The sequence below is a fragment of the Carcharodon carcharias genome, chromosome 17 (assembly GCF_017639515.1).
Source record: "Carcharodon carcharias isolate sCarCar2 chromosome 17, sCarCar2.pri, whole genome shotgun sequence".
In the NCBI taxonomy this organism is placed as follows: Eukaryota; Metazoa; Chordata; class Chondrichthyes; order Lamniformes; family Lamnidae; genus Carcharodon; species Carcharodon carcharias.
Genome location: NC_054483.1, coordinates 26,275,308 through 26,296,713, shown reverse-complemented (window position 1 = coordinate 26,296,713; position 21,406 = coordinate 26,275,308). Strand labels below are relative to the sequence as shown.

At 43.9% G+C, this 21,406-nt stretch overlaps 1 protein-coding gene across 1 annotated transcript in view; it reads right to left on the bottom strand.

The window, feature by feature from the left end:
- The window catches only part of LOC121290046 (phosphatidylethanolamine-binding protein 4), a 511,444-nt gene that overhangs the window by 180,987 nt on the left and 309,051 nt on the right, over positions 1–21,406 (bottom strand). The gene's annotated exons all lie outside the window — the stretch shown is intronic.

Sequence of the window (21,406 nt, the reverse complement as noted above, 5' to 3'; positions counted from 1 at the left end):
AAAATTAATGATCAAAGCTTTCTAAAATTATTTTTGTAAGAAAAGAGTGGAGAGCGGGGAGACTTCATTTAAAAAAGAGCGCGGAGAGCGGTGAGACTTCATTTTATAAAGAGCGCTAAGAGCGGAGAGGCTTCATTTTAAAAAGAGCGGGGAGAATGCAGATTTTCATGTGAGACCAGCGACAGAGTGACGTCACAAATCACAAGAAAGCAGCTGATTGGTGAGTAGGATTGGTGAGTATTTCTAATCTTTAAAATAAAAGTAAGGTTTTTAGTTTGTGTTTAGGTCTCTAGTCTTTTTTCTCTTTTGTAAAAAAACTTGTTAAGTAAAAGATCAATCCTGGGTTAGTAAAATAAATAATTACAATACATCGTAAAGATGGGAGATTCTTCAAATGTAAAGAGCAGGGATACCAGAGTAATTAATTAAAAAATTAATTTAAATATGATAGTGATGACAGGATGGGTGATGTGTTGCTGCTGCAGAATGTGGGTTCTGCTGGAAACCAAGGTGAACCCAACGAACACATCTGTAGGAAGCGTTTGCAGCTCGAGGAACTTCGGATTTGAGTTCAGGAGCCAGAGTCTGAGTTGCTGACATTGCGTCACATCAGGGAGGGGGAACATTACCTGGACCACTTGCTCCAGGAGGCGGTCACACGCCTCAGACTATGTAATTCAAATTTGGTCCGTGATCAGAGACGGGAGGGTGTGACTGCAGGTGAGGCAGGTATGGGGATCCAGGGGGTAGCGATCGAGAAGTCTTGGCCCCTGCAATTGTCCAACAGTTACGAGGTTCTGCCAAGTGTGTGGATGAGAGCGGGGACGGCAGAGAGGATGAGCGAACTGACCATGACACCGTGGTACAGGGAGCTGTTCAACTGCAGGGAGGAAAATGGAAAGTAGTGGTGGTAGGGGGCAGTATAGTTATGGGGATAGATATTGTTTTCTGCAGCCAGAAGCATGAGTCCTGAAGACTGGGTTAGTTGCCTAGTGCCAGGCTAAGGACATCTCCTCAGGGTTGGAGAGGAACTTGGAGTGGGAGGGGAGGGGAGGGGAGGGATACAGTTGTCATCGTCCATGTTGTTACCAATGACATTGATAGGACTAGAAAGGAGGTTCTGCTGAAAGAATTTGAACAGTTAGGAGCTAAATTAAGAAACAGAACCTCCAAGGTAATAATCTCGGAATTACTACCTGAGCCATGGGCAAACTGGCATAGGGTAAATAAAGTCAAGGAATTAAATGTGTGGCTCTTCAGATTGGTGTGGGAGAAATGGGTTTCAGTTCATGGGGCACTGGCACCAGTACTGGGGTAGGAGGGAGCTGTTCCAGTGGGAAGGGCTTCACCTGAACCGTGCTGGATCCAGTGTCCTGGCGAATCGAATAACTAGGGCTGTAGAGAAGGTTTTAAACTAAATGGTGGGGTGGGGGGGGGAGAGAGGCGGGGAGGGTTCTGGAGAGGGGATACGTCGGCTTACAAAGCATAAGGATAAAGAAGCATTGCAGGGCAACTATTTAGGTAATGATACCCAGAATGTGACAGGAAGAGACAGAGTGTACAAACATAAAGTAAATAGGGTCAAAGGGGGAAAACTGCTAAAAAGGCAAAATTAATGGCTCTTTACTTAAATGCACGTATTATTTGGAACAAGATAAATGAATTAATGGCACAAATAGAGGTTAATGGGTATGATCTTATAGCCATTACAGAGACATTGTTATAAGGAGATCAAAGCTGGGAACTAAATATTCAGGAGTATGTGACTTTTTGAAAGGACAGGCAGTAAGGAAAGAGTGGTGGGGCAGCTTTGTTAGCACCAGAAGGGATGTACGATTGCAAGAAATGATCTTGGATCAGAACATGTAGAGTCCATATGGGTGGAGGTAAGAAATAACAAGGGGATGAAAACATTGGTGAGAGTAGTGCATAGGCCCCCTAACAGTAGCTATACTGCAGGACAGAGAATAAACTAATTTGGCAGGGGGAGGGGACACAGAATGTGAGCAGAATAGGGACACATCATAATACAGTAAAACAATCAAGGTAGAGGAAGTAAGGCTGCATTAAGTTTCAAGGGAGTATGGCGAGGCTGGATGGCCTCTACTTTAATGCCAGGAGTATTACAGGTAAAACGGATGAGTTTAAGGGTGAGGGTTGACACGTGGAATTGTGATATAGTAGCCATCACTGAGACGTGGTTGAGGGAGGGGCAGGATTGGCAGCTCAACATTATGGGATATAGAATCTTTAGGTGAGACGGGGAGGGGATAAAAGAGGAGGAGGCACTGCATTATTAGTTAAGGATTCAATTACTGCTGTAAGGAGAGATGAAATCTTGGAGGGGTCATCGAATGAAGCTTTGAGGGTAGAGCTTCAGAATAAAAAAGAAGCAGCCACATTGTTAGGTGTTTATTATAGGTCCCCAGATAGTCAGCGGGAAATTGAGGAGCAAATATGTGCACAATTTGCAGAGAAGTGTAAAACCAATAATAGGGTAATTATATTAGGTGATTTCAACTTTCCCAACATTAATTGGGATAGACATAGTGTTAAGGGCTTGGATGGAGTGGATTTCTTGAAATATGTACAGGAGAACTTTTTAGGTCAATATGTAGAGGTACGGCGCAGTGCTGGACCTAATTCTGGAGAATGAAGCCGGACAGGTGGCTGAGGTGGTGGTGGAGGAGCATTTTAGAGATAGTGACCACAACATGGTACAATTTAAGCTTGTTATGGACAAAGAAATAGACAAGTCGCAAAAAAATGTTTTGGATTGGGGGAGAGCAAATTTTAGTAAAATAAGGCAGGATCTGGCCAAGGTAGACTGGGAACAGCTACTTGTGGGGAAATCTACAGAGAAGCAGTGGGGGGCATTCAAAAAGGAAATGGGGAGGGTACAGGCTCAACATGTTCCCTCTAGGTTGATAGGAAGGAGTAACAAGCCCAGAGAACCATGGATGACCAGAGATATTCAGGTTACAATGAGAAAGAAAAGAGAGGCTTTTACCAGGTACAAGGGAAGCAAATCAGCGGAGGCATTAGTGGAGTACAGAAAGTGCAGGGTGGAGCTTAAGAAAGCAATTAGGACAGCAAATAGGGATATGAGAAAGCTCTGGCTGGTAAAAGTAGGGATAAGGGAAGAGGATAACCAGGGAAAAAGTAGGGCCCATTAGGGATCAAGGGGGCAATCTATGGGTGCAGCCAGGGGACATCACTAGAGTGTTGAATGAATACTTCACATCCATCTTCACCCAAGAGAATAAGGATGAAGTTATTGAACTTGGGGAGAGAGACTGCGAGGTTCTTGAGCGAATTGATATAGGGAGTGACATGGTATTGGAGGTGTTGGCAGGCTTAAAAGTGGACAAATCTCCAGGTTCAGATGATTTGTGTCCCAGACTGCTGAGGGAGGCAAGGGAGGAGATCGCTCTGACCCAAATTTTTAATTCCTCTCTGGCCATGGGGGAGGTGCCAGAGGACTGGAGAACAACTAATATGGTTCCGCTATTTAAGAAGGGTTGTAGAGATAAGCCAGGGAGCTACAGACCAGTGAATTTCACGACAGTGGTAGGGAAACTGTTGGAGAAAATTCTGAAGGAGAAAATCTATCTCCACTTAGAGAGGCAAGGTTTGATCAGGGATAGTCAGTATGGCTTTGTCAGAGGGAGGTCATGCCAAACAAATTTGATTGAATTTTTTGAGGAGGTGACCAGGTGTGTAGATGAGGGTATACAGTTGATGCAGTTTATATGGATTTCAGCAAAGCCTTTGACAAGGTCCCACATGGGAGACTTATAAAGAAGGCAAATGCACATGGGATACAGTGTGATTTGATAAGCTGGATTCAAAATGGCTTAGTTGTAGGAGACAGAGGGTGATGACAGAAGGATGCTTTAGCAACTGGAAGCCAGTGTCCAGTGACGTACCACAGGGTTCTATGCTCTGTCCCCTGCTATTTGTCATTTATATAAATGACATAGAAGACTATGTGGGGGGTAGGATTAGTAAGTTGGGGGATGACACAAAAGATTAGCCAGGTCGTTAATAGTGAGATTGAGTGTCTTGGGCTACAGGAAGATATAGACGGGATGGTCCAATGGGCAGATAAGTGGCAGATGGAATTTAACCCTGAAAAGTGTGAGGTGATACACTTTGGAAGGAATAATTTGACCAGGAAGTATTCAATGAATGGCATGGCACTTGGAAGTTCTGAGGAACAAAGGGACCTTGGCGTGTATGTCCACAGACCTCTGAAAGCGGAGGGGCATGTTAGTGGGGTGGTGAAAAAGGCATACAGGACATTTGCCTTTATCAATTGAGGCATAGATTACAAAAGTAGGGAGGTTATGTTGGAGTTGTATAGAACCTTGGTGAGGCCACAGCTGGAGTACTGCGTGCAGTTCTGGTTACCACATTATAGAAAGGATGTGATTGCACTGGAGGGGGTGCAGAGGAGATTCACTAGGATGTTGCCTGGATGAAAGATTTAAGTTATGAAGAGAGGTTGGATAGACATGGGTTGTTTTTGTTGGAGCAGAGAAGACTGAGGGGCAACCTGATTGCAGTGTACAAGATTATGAGGGGCATGGACAGGGTGGATAGGGAGCAGCTGTTCCCTTAGTTGAAGGGTCAGTCACAAGGGGACATAAGTTCAGGGTGAGGGGCAGGAGGTTTAGGGGGAATGTGAGGAAAAACCTTTTTACCCAGAGGGTGGTGACAGTCTGGAATGCACTGCCTGGCAGGTGGTGGAGGTAGGTTGCCTCACAGCCTTTAAAAAGTATCTGGATGAGCACTTGGCACATCATAACATTCAAGGTAATGGGCCAAGTGCTGGTAAATTGGGTTAGGTAGGTAGGTCAGGTGTTTCTCACGTGTCGGTGCAGACTCGGTAGGCCGAACGGCCTCTTCTGCACTGTGTGATTCTGTGAAATCAGAAGATAATGAGGGCATGTAAAAAAGGCAGTACATTAATCATGGGTGACTTTAATCTTCATGTAGAATGGGAAAATCAAATTGGCAGAGATAGCCACAAGCAAGAATTCATAGAGTACATTTGGGATAGTTTGCTAGAAAAATATGTTGTGGATTCAATCAGGGATTAGGCTATTTTGGATCTGGTAATGCGTAATGAAGCAGGTTTAATAAATGATCTCAGATAAAAGATCCCCTAGGAAAGAGTGACCATAACATGGCTGAATTTAGCATTCAGTTTGAGAGTGAGAAACTTGGGTCGGAAACAACTGTGTTGAACTTAAATAAGGGTAATTACAAAGGAATGAGGGCAGAGTTGGCTGAATTGGGCTGGGAAAGGAGTTTAGCAGAAAAGATGGTTGATGAACAATGGCAGACATTTAAGAAAATAGTTCATGACTCAGAACAAAGATATATCCCAGTGAGGATGTAGGATTCTAAGAAGGGGATAAACCAACCACGGTTAACCAAGCAAAGTACTAGGGAAACTAATGGGGCTAAAGGCCAATAAGTCCCCTAGACATGATGGGTTGCATCCTAGGATATATTTGTTCATCACTGGCTAGGCCAGCACTTATTGCCCATCCCTAATTGCCTTTGTTTAGAGGGCACTTAAGAGTCAACCACATTGCTGTGGATCTGCAGTCACATGTAGGCCAGACCAGGTAAGTACAGCAGATTTCCTTCCCTAAAGGGCATTAGCGAACCAGATGGGTTTTTACAACAATTGTGAATGGTTTCATGGTCATCATCAGACTTCCTTTATTAAATTTAAATTTCACCATCTGCCGTGGTGGGATTTGAACTCTGGTCCCCAGAGGAATACCAGTCCAGTGACAATACTACTATGCCACTGCCTCCACATTTTAAAAGAAGTAACCTCAGAGATAGTGAATGCACTGGTAGTAATCTTCCAAGAATCTTTAGATTCTGAACAAGTCCCAAAGGATTGGAAAGCTGCCAATGTAACACCCTTATTCAAAAAGGGAGGGAGACAAAAAACAGGTAACTATAGGCCAGTGAGCTTTAACATTCATCATTGGGAAAATGTTAGAGTCTATTATAAAGGATGTAATAGCAGAGCATTTAGAAATGGATAATATAATCAAGCAGAGTCAACATGGCTTCATGAATGGGAAATCATGCCTGACAAATTTATTAGAATTCTTTAAGGAGGTAACAAGTAGAATAGATAAAGGGGAACCAGTAGATAGAATATCTATGGATTTCCAAAAAGTGTTCGATAAGGTAACGCACATAAGGCTGCTGAATATCCATGATGTTGGGGGTTGTACATTAGCATAGGTGGAGGGTTGGCTAACTAATAGAAGACAGAGAGTTGGGTAAAGGGGAGCATTTTCAGGATGGCAACCTATAACTTGATCAGTGCCACAGGGATCTGTGCTGGGGCCACAATTATCTACAATATATATTAATGACTTGGATGAAGGAAGTGAATGTATCATCGCCAAGTTTGCAGATGACATAAAAATAGGTGGGAAGGCAAGTGGTGAGGATGACACAGAGTCTGCAAAGGGATATAGACAGTTTAAGTGAGTGGGCAAAAACTTGGCAAATGAAATATAATGTGGGAGAATGTGAGGTTATGCACTTTGGCAGGAAGAATAGAGGAGCTGAACATTATTTAAATGGAGAAAGATTACAGAGCACTGCAGCACAGAGGGATTTGGGGGTCCTTGTGTATGAATCACAAAAAGCTAGAATACATGTTCAGCAGGTAATAGGAAAAGCAAATGGAATGTTGGCCTTTATTTCAAAGGGAATGGAGTATAAAAATAAGGAAGTCTTGCTAAAACTATACAAGGCACTAGTTAGGCCACACCTAGAATATTGTGAATAGTTTTGGTCCCCTTATCTAAGGAAATTTACTAGCATTGGAGGCAATCTAGAGAAGGTTCACTAGGTTGATCCCAGGTATGGAGGGATTTTCTTATGAGGAGACATTGAGCCGGTTGGGCCTGTACTCAATGGAGTTCAGAACAATGAGAGGCGACCTTATTGAAACATATAAGAATCTTAGGGTGCTTGACAGGGTAGATGCTGAGAGGTTATTTCGCCTTGTGGGACAGTCTAGGACCAGAGTGCATAATCTCAGAGTAAGGGGTCGCCCATTTAAGACAGAGATGAGGAGGAATTTCTTCTCTCAGAGGGTAATAAATCAATGGAATTCTTTACTGCAGAGGGCTGTAGAGTCATTAAGTATATTCATGGCTGAGATAGACAGATTTTTAATCAGTAAGGGAATCAAGGGTTATAGAGAAAAGGCAGGAAAGTAGAGTTGAGGATTATCAGATCAGCCACGAACTCACTGAATGGCAGAGCAGACCCGATGGGCCGAATGGCTGACTTCTGCTCCTTCGTCTTATGGTCTTATGGACTGCGTTTGAAGGACTGCTGGTTTAGCTGCTCAATGGTCATTCGCACTAGAAAGTTCACATCGGGGTCCAAATGTAACGTATGACTTCAGTTTATATATCGTCAAGTACTTTCCTCTAAGTATACTTGTTATGCTGAAGCATTTTCACTCAGCTGAAAACAGTTTCATTGCCATTCATGTGTTCCTTATGACAAACATTGCTCCTTTCAAAAAGGAAAATCTTCTAGGAGAAAACTAATCCCTTGTCTTTAAACCCATTTTAAACCAATTCCTTTTGATCCAATCACTGATGAAGCCCTGTGTAAATGGTAAGAGAAGCATTTCACAATCTGTACTGGGGGCGAACAATGGTTTTCTAGGTGAATTTATAATGTAGCAAGTTAGCTAAAATTTCATTAAAAAGGTCTTAATGTCAATGATGCTTTCTTAATTTCTTAATGAAGGATTTTCCTGTTGCTTTGAAGGATGATTGTTCAGCAAAAGCAAAAAAAATGTTTTCGGTCTATGCTGATGTCGTATAATGTGTAACGTTGGGCCAAGTCTCAATTTGCATAAGCGACTGCAAATACTACATATGAAGTTCGTTTTGGAGGAATGGATGGAGGCTTTGGCTTTACGCTGTGTTCACTTGTCCTGAAGGACTCGAAACATCAACTCTTTTCTTCTCCGCCGATGCTGCCAGACCTGCCCAGTTTTTCCAGGTAATTCTGTTTTTGTTTTGGATTTCCAGCATCGGCAGTTTTTTGTTTTTATATCTGGAGGCATTTGACTCTGTTCTCCTCAAAAGTCAAAATCGCTTGATGACAGAGACTTCTCCATTTAGCTCTGTCCACAACTGTTTCTTCCCATGTATTGAGATCTAATTTGCAAGCTCTTAGGTTGGTTTACAGATAATCTTTATTTGGGACAACCCGTGCTGTGGGCTCCTGTGCTCAGCTGGCTGTAGAGTGTTGCCTTTGCTTTTAAGGAATTCTCCATACAAATCACATGACCAACCAGCGTAAAATGCGGCTCCACACTGGCCGGGAGGGTCCGAGCAGGGGCGGGGGCCTGTCGGCCACCGGGTTCAATGGCGACCCGGTTGCTGCTTTAAAAGCCGCCCAGGCAGCCCCCAGAAGCTGAGCTCTTGATGCCAGGAATGCAGTTCTTTGCAAGAACCTCTGTTGGGGATTTTGTCCTGCAATCTGATGCTGCAAACAGATCTCAGACAACGAAGATGGAAAGCTTCTAGTTACTTTGTGTGATGCTGGTAGGTTGTCCAGTTAAGTCTCGCAGCCATAAAGAACCACTGCTTGGTGGACTTTGATCTTTGTTTTGACAGAAACGCCATGATCTTTCCAAAGTCTGTGTAAGCCTGCTAAATGCTGAGCTTGCTTTGTCCAGGCAGTGGTTGAAGTTATGACGCATATCCCGGAAGCCGATGGAATCAGCTGAACCAATATGGTGGGCGGTGGCCTAGACTCAGGACGGCCATGTGCCACCTACCATATTGGATGTCCCTGTTGCATACTTGAAATACTGGCCATTATGTTTTCAACCCCCTATACAAATTTAATCCATCTAAACCCTATATAAAAAAACGAGCTTGTGAAACACAAGTTAGCTCGCCTATATGGAAAAAGAAGATACACATTTATCTAGACAGTTATCATACCTGCATTATTGTTATTATAACTCAAGTATGGAGTACTTAAATAAATGTGCATCCTTAAGTTAATCATTGACATGAGGTATGAGAATTACTGTTTATTTACAAGTGAACAATCCAACTTATCTTCTGGAATCACCTATGAGCTCCTTAACTTCACAGCTACTGATGCAGGTCATTACAGATCAATGAAGGTTTGGTAGATAGTAGAAAATGCTTTTAACTGAGAAGGGCGATTAGAAACTTTCTCAGCCAATTCAAACTGTTTTAAATCCAATCTAAGAAGAATTACACATGGGGCAGGATTTTCCAGTTGTCGGCGGGCGGGTGGGCGGGACTGAGAGTGGCTGCAAAACACACCGCTGCCCGTGATCAGGCTCCAACCGCAGTTCCACGCTGGTGGGCCAGTTAAGGCCTGCCCAGCATAAAATGCGGCTCCACACTGGCCGGGAGGGTCCGAGCAGGGGCGGGGGCCTGTCGGCCACCGGGTCCAATGGCGACCCAGTTGCTGCTTTAAAAGCCGCCCAGGCAGCCCCCAGAAGGCTGCCACTGAGGTTGTCCCCTGAACCTTCGCTATGGACCCAAGTGCAACTGGAGATGGCAGGTGGGAGGGGAGGTCAGTGGGCACTTGGCCCCCCCCGCCTTTCTGATGAGTGCCTCACTGTCCTCCTGGAGGAGGTGGCAGCCAGGAGGGGCACCATTTTCCCCAGGAATGGGAGGAGGATGCCACCACACCTCACCAAGAGGACAAGGTGGCAGCAATGGTGAGCAGCCGTGATGTGGCGCGGCACTCAAGGGTCCAGTGCCGGAACGCTTCAATGAGCTGCTGCACTCAGTAAGGGTGAGTACCATGTTGACATGGGTCAGTGTGCAGATGTGTTAAGATCTGGCCATCCCCCCCCGTGGACCTCAGGGGTGATAGAGACTGAGTGCCAACTGCCAATCGCACCAGAGCTGGCCCTGGCTGCTTAGACTGAGTGCCTTGCGGCTCGAAGGCCACAACTTTGAAGTGCCCTGCCAGATGCTCCTCAGCTGGGGTTGGCCAAGCTGCAATGGGTGGACTAATCAACGCTCCTCTGAAGTTTCAGGAGAAGAAGGCCCACAACAAAATAGAATAATCGTGGACAGGCGGAGGCCCCGTTGGCCTCCTAATCCTCTCGAGATACGAGCGAAACAGCCTGGAGTTTGAGAGCTAGCATGCCCCCTACGCAATCAGGCGTGGAGAGGCGGGGGGTGCTAGACAAAGGTAAGAGTGCAGTGCACAGAGGTGAGACTTTCAGCTTATGCAACCATTCTAGTGTCATGAGCCATCTTTTCAAGGGATAGTCCTTGTCACCCAGCAGCCATCCATCCAGTCAGGCTGGAACACTGAAGAGCCTTGGCATCTGCGAGTGTCTCAGGATGTAAACATCATGGAAGCCACCAGGTACCTTGCACAGACTTGCAGAATCTGCATCCTGTGGTCACACAATATCTGCACGTTCATGGAGTGGAATCCTTTCCCGTTGACAAAGGCACCCGGCTGACCCGCTAGAGCCTTGATGGCCACATGTGTGCAGTCGATGACACCCTGGAAGCGGGGGAATCCAGCAATCGCTGCAAAGCCTCTGGCCTGCTCAGCCTGGCTGGCATTGTCCGTACATTAAAGAATAAAGGTCAGTACCTGCCTGAACAGAGCTTCTGTCACCAGCTTGACGCAATTCTGTCAGCTGATTGGGAGACTCCAACACAGATCACCCACTGACCCCTGGAAAGAGCTGGAGGCACAGAATTTGAGGGCTGCCGTGACCTTCAGAGCCACTGGCATAGAGTCTCCACTCACATAGTTGGAGCTGATCTCAGGCCCAATCATCTGGCAAAAGGAGGTCACGCTCTCCCTTGAGAGGCGGAGCCTCCATCGGTATTCAACTCGGGCATATTGAGGTAGCTGCATCGCTGCCTGTAAACTCTGGCAGTAGGAGAGTGGCATCTTCTGCAGCCCCTTCTGCCTTGAACTACTTCCTGGCCCTGGGCCCCTTGTGCCTGTGCCTCTCCTCCCATAGGTCACTCCCCTGGAAGTTGCATTGGGACACCTGGCCTCCCCTCCGTTCTGCCCCTCTCTTCCTCCTCAGAGCAGGTACCTCCAGCAGAGACTACAATCCCCATTACCGGGATAAGGCAAGGCTGTCTGATACCTGGAAGGGTCCACATGGTCTTAATTCTCTGAAGGCCTTGCAGATGGCAATAAGTCCTGAAATGAAGCCTGGAAATGCAAAGATTGGAGCTCCCAACAGAAATGAGCCTGCCAAGTACCAAAAATCAACCAGCAGCAAACTATCTACAAAACTCTTCACTACCCACACTGGCAATGCAGCTGACTCTTTTTATCCCGCCCTTGGATAAGGTTTGTGAAAATGCCAGCTGGCCGCCTGCTCGTTTTGCCCATGCTACGAGCTGGAAATCACACAGGCAAGGGAAAACTGCAATCAATTGGACTCTTAAGGGATTTTAGTGGCTGCTTAATTAATGGCAGGCGCCACTCCGGCACCCGCATGCGCCCAATGAGCGAACTATCTCAGGAGTGCGCGATGACGTCGGGATGCTCGCTGACATCGTCACGTGCAATTTTACGTCCAATTGTGTTGGCCGTGTGCCCACTCATGGGACGTAAAATTCTGCCTAAGGATTTCTTTCCCCAGCTCAGTTTACCAATGCAGCTATTCTTATTTTATCTTTTATCCCTGATATGCTGATCATTTTTGCTTGATATTTTTATCCAATATTAAACTCCAAATATTTAATGTCTATTTCATTTCAACTGTTATCTATTTTCAAAGTCTCATTCAAAGATAATTCTGACAGATCTTATTGTACAGATCACCAATACAGCAATTCTATAAATAACAATCACAGGAAAACAAAATTTAGTGCTTTTAAACTCGTTTTAACAAAAAAGAAAATCCAGAAAACAATATTCCGCCATTCTTGCAATTTTGGATCTGCACCAACTCAGGATTGAGCAACCACACACACACACCTACACCAAGTAGCTTGGCCTTGTTTCCATGACAGCACGGGGCAGAGTGACAAAGTTAATTGGATGAATGCCATGACAGTGAATACGATGTGCTTGAAGGTGGGAGAAGCTATGTTGATGATGGAAGATTCTGTGTTTCGGAGAAATGATTTTGGTGACAGCCAAGCTGAATCCATTTATCCAGCAAGATATAAATAGTGCGCCTATCTCATGTGTATGCTTGTTGTTGGCGTTCCAATGTTAACATGAAAACTCACGAGTCTTTGTGCACTGAAATGAAAAAGTAAGATATGCTTAAAGGTATTCTGAGATTATTAATTTGACGTGCTCCTTGTAAATGGAGAAACTACAAATGTGTGATTTAGTTTTTGAAATGTTTCAACAAAGCAACAATTCATCAAAGGGGACTTACAAACACAGCCATCATTTTGAAAAGGTCCTCTTTTCCAACTATTCAAATATACTCTTGTTCTTGGTACTTCTATAGTTAATACGAATTGGGACAAATATTCCACTTTTTGGTGAATTAAAGATTGAGTTCTAGTTTACCAATAAGATAACAAAGAAAGGTGCAGCTGATAGCTGCCCAAAGAATTTTACTTTCACATGGAAATACATATACTCTGCAGACAACCAGTGACAGGAAAAAGCAGAGCTCTGTCATCAAAGAAATTCTTCTAATCACTCAAAACTCCTGAGTATGTTAAATCCATGGCATTTTCTGTTCTCTAATATGTATGCCGTTAAGACTTCTCCAGAGCATTTCTGCTGCTGTTTTCCCAGCAGACTTTATATCTTCCAATGCTGCAACTAACCACAAGGATAATGTCCATGAAATCTAGGTACATTTTCTGTGTTACATGACTACAAAAAGGAACATTTCACATTTTGTTGCAAGACCAGTGCTGTCGCAAAGTTAAGAGATAGTCCTGCTGAGAAATAATATACAACTTTTTCTGTCGATATTAAATGGTATTATTTTAAATCTCTTATTATAGTAAACATGTTTCTTTAACCCAATGCTACTTAGAAACATAAAAAACACAGGGACAGAAGTAGACCACTTAGCCCCTCTACCATTCAATGAGATGGCTTATTTGCAGCCTAATTCTATAAACACATCTTTGTTCCACACCGTCTCTATGTTTGGTCAACAAAAAGTTATCAATCCCAGATTTCAAGTTAGGAATTGAACTAGCCTCAATTACTTCTAGCATAATTAACTGAAGGATTGCTAAAGTAAAGACCCAAAATATTTAGATATTTGGAATGAATTTGCCAGCATCCCTGAGTTTGAGATAATGGGATTTGCATGTACTATATATTCATATGTAATCGACCTCTGTATTCAAGGGGTTAAACAACTAAAAATGAGGGAAGAAACTCAGAAAACACAGCCAATCTTAAAAATTAGCCCGTAGTTTCTGGGAATTTGATTTTTCATTACATTTAAAGTCAGACACAATGAGACATGGTAATATTATCAAGGCATGATGGTAGAGTCCAAGGATTCCACCTCTGAACTGTCAATTAGTTTAATAGCTGTCTGCATGTCATCTGCATCTCTCAGTATTCATCTGCAACTAACCACAAAGCAAAATTGTCTACCAGACTGTTAACACAATCAATTGACCAACTACTCCAAATTAATGTACAGCTTTGCACTAAAAGCTAGAAATTCCCTGTTACACAACCCATTGAGAAGAGGACAATCCTGGAGTGTTTTCATACTGTCTCTAGCTTTTCTCCTTCTCAGCATGTTTTGCAGATGGCACAGGCTGTGTGCCCCAGTAACTTTTCTATATTTTTTCTAGATCTTTTATTTTCAAAATGAGGAAAGCACAGAGAGATTTATCCAAATTACGAAAAAATTATGCTGACTTCAGGTGAAGTCAACAACAACGTATTTTTATATAGTACCTTTGAAGTAGTAAAGCATCCCAAAGAGCTGAACAGGAGCACAAACCAACAAAATCTGACACTGAGCACAGAAAGAGATCTTAAAACAGGCGAGCTTGGTCAAAGGGGTCTTCTTAGGCAGTCCCTCAGGGTTGAGGGTGACTTGCTTCCACACTAAAAATGAGTTCTCAGGTGACTGAAGAGTCCAATGTGTGGCCTACAGTCTCTGTTACAGGTGGGGCAGACGGTGGTAGGGGGAACAGGTGGGTGGGGTGCTCAGATTGCCACACACTCCTTTTGTTGTCAACATTTGGCTTCAGCAATGAGACTCGAGGTGTTCAGTTTCTTCCTGGATGCTTTGCCTCCACTTCAGGCTGTCTCGGGCCAGGGATTCCCAGATGTTGGTGAGAATGTTGCACTTTTTCAAGGAGGGTGTCCTTGGAGTGTTTCCTCTGCCCTCCTGGGGCTCGCTTGCCGTGTCGAAGTTCCGAGTAGAGCGCTTGCTTCGGGAGTCTCGTGTCAGGCATGCAAACCATATGGCCTGCCCGGTGGACCTGATCGAGCATGTTCAATGATTCGATGCTGGGGTCAAAGGGGTACGTTTTAAGTTGCAACTTGAAGAAGGACAGACAGAGAGTGAGAGAGAGAGAGAGAGAGAGAGAGCGAGAGAGAGAGAAAGTGAGTGAGAGAGAGGGAGAGGTGGTCAGGTTTAGGGAGAGGGTTCCAGAACTTAGGTCTTTGGCAGCTGACAGTACAGCTACCAATGGTGGGGAATGGAAATGGAAGAAACGTAACAAGCAGAATTGAAGGAGCGCAGAGATCTTGGAGAGTTTTAAGGTTGAATATGGCTGCAGAGGCAGGGAGGGACAAGGCGCTGGTGCGCATTGAACCCATAGATGAGAATTTTCAATTTGTTGCTTTGTGGGACCAAAAGCGAGCATGTAATTGTGGAATAAGTGCAGAAAATGCTGGAACAACTCAGAAGGTTTGACTGCATCTGCACTGTGTTATGACTCAGCAGTTGGTACAGGCTGAGTTATTTAAGATCCCAGAGGGAAACTTTAAACAACTGTCATAACCTATATATTCAATTGATATGTTTGAGATGCAGCTCTGAATTCAGAAATGAAACCATCAAGCCCCCGGGGGTTTATATACAAAATAAAGTTAAACATTTATTATCTTAACAAGAGATTAAACACATACATGTGTCTACAAATAAGTACCATAATAACTATAAAACAGATGCCCAACTTAATTACTCTCAGGTAAATATCTTCACCAAGGCAACAATAACCCATAAACTCAAACAGACACCAGGCAAAGCACATTTTATCTTACAAATTCAAAATGAGGTTCCTTCGCAGACACAGTGGTAGGCTTACAGGCTTAGATATTACATGCCTCTAACCCACACCCAAAACTCTTTCCTGTATATACCTAGCCTTGCTTTTGAATGCAAATTCTCATTGTATTACCAGACACTTTGAACTCCACCTCTTCTAACACTAAAACCCCTTTCATTGTACAAATTTTATTAGTAATATAAATATATTGCTTGGTGTCTCCTAGCTAGATGCAAGATTTCACCCCCAGTCTTTGAATGCTTAATTCAACAAAATGCAAATGTACCCTGATCTTACTGTTTAACATCTCAAAACTACTGTACATCAAAGCACCCAGCTGACTGGCTTTAATCCAAGTAAGACACACACACACACACACACACACACACACACACACACACACTCACATCCAAAGACCTTACTATAAGACCAATTTAAAATCATTTCCAATAACATTTTATACATTAATATCTTCATGACGGGAGACAGAAACAGATTTAATGTTTCGTGTCCATATGACTCTTCTTCCAGTAATACAGCCTCAAAACAAGAACCCTGTTTCTCTCTCAGCAGATGCTGTCAGACCTGCTGAGATTTTCCAGCATTTTCTATTTTTATTTCAGATTTTGAGTATCCGCAGGATTTTGCTTTTATCTTAGTATGTAATTGTGGAATGTGTGTTACTAAGCACGAGGGTTATGGATGATTGGGGCTTGGTATGACTTCTGATTCGGGCAACTGAGTTTTGGAAGAGCTGAAGTTTATGGAGGGTAGAAAGTGGGAGGCCAGCTGAGCAAGCAATGGAATAGTCAAGTCTGGAGGTAACAAAGGCATAGATAAGCTTTTAGCAGCCGATGGGTAAAACAGGGGTGGAGATGAATCATATTATGTAGGTGGAAGTAGACAGACTTGCTAATGGAGACAGACTTGCTGATGGAGAGGATATAAGATCGGAAGCTCAGCTCAGGGTCAGATAGGATGCCAAGGTTGTGAGTAGTCTGGTTCAGACTCAGGCAGTGTCCAGAGAAGCAACTGGAGTCTGTGGCTAGGAAACAGAGTTTGTGGCAAGGACCAAAGACAATGGCAAAACCTGCCCTACGTTGTTCCTAAATGTAGATCAAGGTCAAATGGTGTATGGAGCTTAATGTAAAGTAATACTTAATATTTAATGTCATGGTACATCAATCTGGGCCAAAATGAAACACATGAGTAGGAATAGGAACTAGTGTCTTGCCAGCTGGAGAGCTGAGGCCATGCTCCAAAATTCTGGTGTAAACTGAATCAAAACAGCAGGGGAGCAGTTGTATTCAAATTATCTCAAGCATTCCCTGGACGGATGGGTAGTTGGAACAGAATATAACTGGCCAGGCAAACTACAGTTTTCAATTTAGTCCTGTTTCAGCTATGTTCAGGAGAGGAGGTCTTTTTGAGCAAGTGTCAGAAGGAGAAGCTTCATTAAAAGGCACGACATAAAAACTGGTAACCCCCTGATTACTATGAGAACCACATCCTAATTGGCATAGGGATAAAACAGGTCAGGAATGCAAATCCTTGGCCGAAACACTGGTGCAGCATTAAGAGGTGCCATTTTATAAGGCTGGTACCATTGGGACAGGCTGCACCTGAATTGGGCTGGGACCAAGGTCTAAGCACAATGAATAATTAGGGCTGGAGAAAGGGCTTTAAACCAAAAAATGAAGGTAACAAAAACAGTAAAAATGATAACTTTTTTTAATCCTTTCATGGGATGTGAGCATCCCTGGCTGGGCCATCATTTATTGCCCATCCCTAATTGCCCTTGAGAAGGTGGTGGTGAGCTGCCTTCTTAAGCTGCTGCAGTTCATGTGTTGTAGGTACACCCACAGTGCTTTTAGGAAGGGAATTCCAGGATTTTGACCCAGTGATAGTGAAGGAACGATGATATAATTCCAAGTCAGGATGGTGTGCGACTTGGGGGGGAATTTGTAGGTGGTGGTGTTCCCATGCATCTGCTGCCCTTATGAGTTTGGAAAGTGCTGTCAATGTAGCCTTGGTGAGTTGCTGCTGTGGGTCTTTTAGATGGTACACACTGCTGCCACTATGGTGGTGGTGGTGGTGGATGTTGAAGGTGGCGGATGGGGTGTCAATCAAGCAGGCTGCTTTGTCCTGGATGGTGTCAAGCTTCCTGAGTGTTGTTGGAGCTGCATTCATCCAGGCAAGTGGAGAGTATTCAATGACACTACTGGCTGGTGTCTTGTAGATTTGAACAGACCTTGGGGTGCCAGGTGGTGAGTTATTTTCCTCAGAATTCCCAACCTCTGACCTCCTCATGTGGCCACAGTGTTTATATAGGTGGTCTAGTTTGGCTTCTAGTCAATGGTAACCCCAAGAATGTTGATAGTAGAGGATTCAGCATCGGTAATACCATTGAATGTCAAGGAGAGATGGTTGGATTATCTCTTTTTGGAATTGGTTATTGCCTGGCACTTGTGTGGCGTGAATATTACTTGCCATTTATCAGCCCAAGCCTGAATGCTGTTCACGTCTCACTGCATATGGGCATGGACTGCTTCAGTATCTGAGGAGTCAGATGCTGAACATTGTGCAATCATCAGTGAACATCCCCACTTCTGACCTTATGATGGAAGGAAGATCATTGAAGCAGATGAAGACAGTTGGGCCAAGGAAAATACCCTGAGGATCTCCTACAGTGATGTCCAGTGAGGATTGACCTCCAACAACCACAATTATCTTCCTTTGTGCTCGGTATGATGCCAACCAGTAGAGATTTTATCCCCCCAGGGTCCCAGTGACTTCAGTTTTTCTAGGGCTCCTTGATGCCATACTTGGTCAAATGCTGCCTTGATGTCAAAGTCTGTCACTCTCACTTCACCTCTTCAGCTCTTCTGTCCATGTTTAGATCAAGGCTGAAATGAGATCAGGCCCAAGCAGAACCCCCAGTGAGCGTCAGTGGACAGGTCAGTAAACTAAAGAAGAGATTAAACAAAAGGCAGACTACACAAACTGGTGATGATAAAATAAATACTTCAGGTTCAGAAAAAATTAGTCTGTGAAATAAATATTAAAATACCTGCGACATAGATAAAAAAAAATACAAGGGTGATGTAAATGAGAGAAAAAATGTGATAAATCAAAAAGCTTGAGCAAAACAACACAAGGGCATATGGGTAGGGTGGGGGCTGTTAACCAAATAAAAATAGTTCTGTACACAATGCGCAGAGCACTATCGATAAAATAATGGAATAAGAAACACAAATTCAGCTTCAAGGGTCCGACAGGCCAGCAATTACAGAGATCTGGCTAGAAGTTAGACATGACTTGGAGCTGAATATTCCAGGCTGCAAAGGTCTTCAGAAAGAAAATTGAAGTTGGGAAAGGAAAAGGGGCAAAATTGATAAGATACGCTACAACAGGAGTTTAAAGAAGGGATATTAGTAAGTCTGAGCAGGCAGCGGAAATACTTTGATTGGAATTAAGGAACAGCAAAAGGATGCAAGACTTTCTGCAGTTTCTGCAGACCTCCTGACAGTTGCGATATGAGTAATGGCATCCATTAATCTGAAGGTGAGAGAAGCATGCAGTAAAAGGAAAGTGGTTATAATTTTCATGGAAACTGGAAGAATCAAAGCAGCACAACTTGTAAAGATAACAAATTTCTAGCGAGTATTCGGGAGGCTTTTGTGGATCAAAGTGTTTTGAAACCAATAAGGGAACAAACCATTCTAGATTCCATGATAATTAAAATTAAATAACTAAAACTAAAAACCTGACAATACAGGAATATCTTAATAGTGACCAAAGTATGGTCAAATGTAATGTGAAGTTTTAGACGGAGAACAAAGAGTCACAGTCAAAGTTTTAAACTTAAAGCAGGTTGACTTTTAAGTAATAAAAACAAAAAACTGCAGATGCTGGAAATCCAAAACAAAAACAGAATTACCTGGAAAAACTCAGCAGGTCTGACAGCATCGGCGGAGAAGAAAAGAGTTGACGTTTCGAGTCCTCATGACCCTTCAACAGAACTGAGTGAATATTAGGAGAGGGGTGAAATATATAAAAGGTGTGGCTATGGGTACCCGCCTGGGCCCCAGCTATGCCTGTATCTTTATGGGGTATGTGGAACATTCTTTGTTCCAGTCCTACTCCGGCCCCCTCCCACAACTCTTTCTCTGGTACATCGATGATTACTTCAGTGCTGCTTCACGCTCTCGTCGGGACTTGGAAAAATTTATTAATTTTGCTTCCAATCTCCACCCCTCCATCATTTTCACATGGTCCACTTCTGACACTTCCCTTCCCTTCCTTGACCTCTCTGTCTCAATTTCTGGTGATGTTCACCAATATCCATTACAAGCATACCGACTCCCACAGCTACCTCGACTACAACTCCTCACACCCCGCTTCCTGTAAGGACTCAATCCCATTCTCTCCGTTCCTTCGCTTCCGTCGCATCTGTTCTGATGATGCTACCTTCAAAAACAGTTCCTCTGACATGTCCTCCTTCTTCCATAACCAAGGTTTTCCACCCACGGTCATTGACAGGGCCCTCAATCGAGTTCTGCCCATCTCGCGCGCATCCCCCCTCACGCTTTCTCCTCCCTCCCAGAAACATGATAGGGTTTCCCTTGTCTTCACTTATCACTCCACCAGCCTCCGCATTCAAAGGATTGTCCTCCATGATTTCCGCCAACTCCAGCATGATGCCACCACCAAACACATCTTCCCTTCAACCCCCCTGGCGGCATTCTGTAGGGATCGTTCCCTCCGGGACACTCAGGTCCACTCCTCCATCACCCCCTACTCCTCAACCCCCACCTATGGCACCTCCCCATGCCCACGCAAAAGATGCAACACCTGCCCCTTCACTTCCTCTCTCCTCATCATCCAAGGGTCCAAACACTCCTTTCAAGTAAAGCAGCATTTCACTTGCATTCCCCCCAACTTAGTCTACTGCATTCGTTGCTCCCAATGCGGTCTCCTCTACATTGGAGAGACCAAATGTAAACTGGGCGACCGCTTTGCAGAACACCTGCGGTCTGTCCGCAAGAAAGACCCAAACCTCCCTGTCGCTTGCCATTTTAACACTTCACCCTGCTCTCTTGCCCACATGTCTGTTCTTGGTTTGCTGCATTGTTCCAATGAAGCCCAACGCAAACTGGAGGAACAGCACCTCATCTTCTGACTAGGCACTTTACAGCCTTCCGGACTGAATATTGAATTCAACAACTTTAGATCTTGAACTCCCTCCTCCATCCCCAACCCCTTTCCGTTTCTTCCCCCTTTCTTTTGTTTTTTCCAATAATTTATATAGATTTTTCTTTTCCCACCTATTTCCATTATTTTTAAGTCTTGTATGCCCTGCTAGTCTTTCCACCCCACCCCCACTAGAGCTGTACCTTGAGTGCCCTGCCATCCATTCTTAATTAGCACATTCATTTAGATAATATCACCACCTTCAACATCTCTTTATTCCTTTGTCTGTGACATCTTTTGATTATCTGCTCCTATCACTGCTTGCTTGTCCCTACAACCACACCACCAACCCCCCAAACTTCTCTCCCACCACCCCCCAACCTCCCAACCCCCACCTTAAACCAGCTTATATTTCACCCCTCTCCTAATATTCACTCAGTTCTGTTGAAGGGTCATGAGGACTCGAAACGTCAACTCTTTTCTTCTCCACCGATGCTGCCAGACCTGCTGACTTTTAAGTAATCAGACTTAAACTTGGCTGGACTGTTAATGGTTAAGCCTGCAAACAGTGGGAGGTATTCAAAGTAGTATTCAGTACAATAGAAAACCAAAATGAACCATGGTGAGTTAATCAATTAACTAATTAATTAAAAAACAAAAAAACTGCGGATGCTGGAAATCCAAAACAAAAACAAAAACAGAATTACCTGGAAAAACTCAGCAGGTCTGGCAGCATCGGTGGAGAAGAAAAGAGTTGACATTTCCAGTCCTCAACGTCAACTCTTTTCTTCTCTGCCGATGCTGCCAGACCTGCTGAGTTTTTCCAGGTAATTCTGTTTTTGTTTTTGTAACTAATTAATTGGTTATTTGTGAGCAAGCACCAGGGTTGTTGTAGAATCCCAACTGGTTCACTTACATATTTAAGGATTATC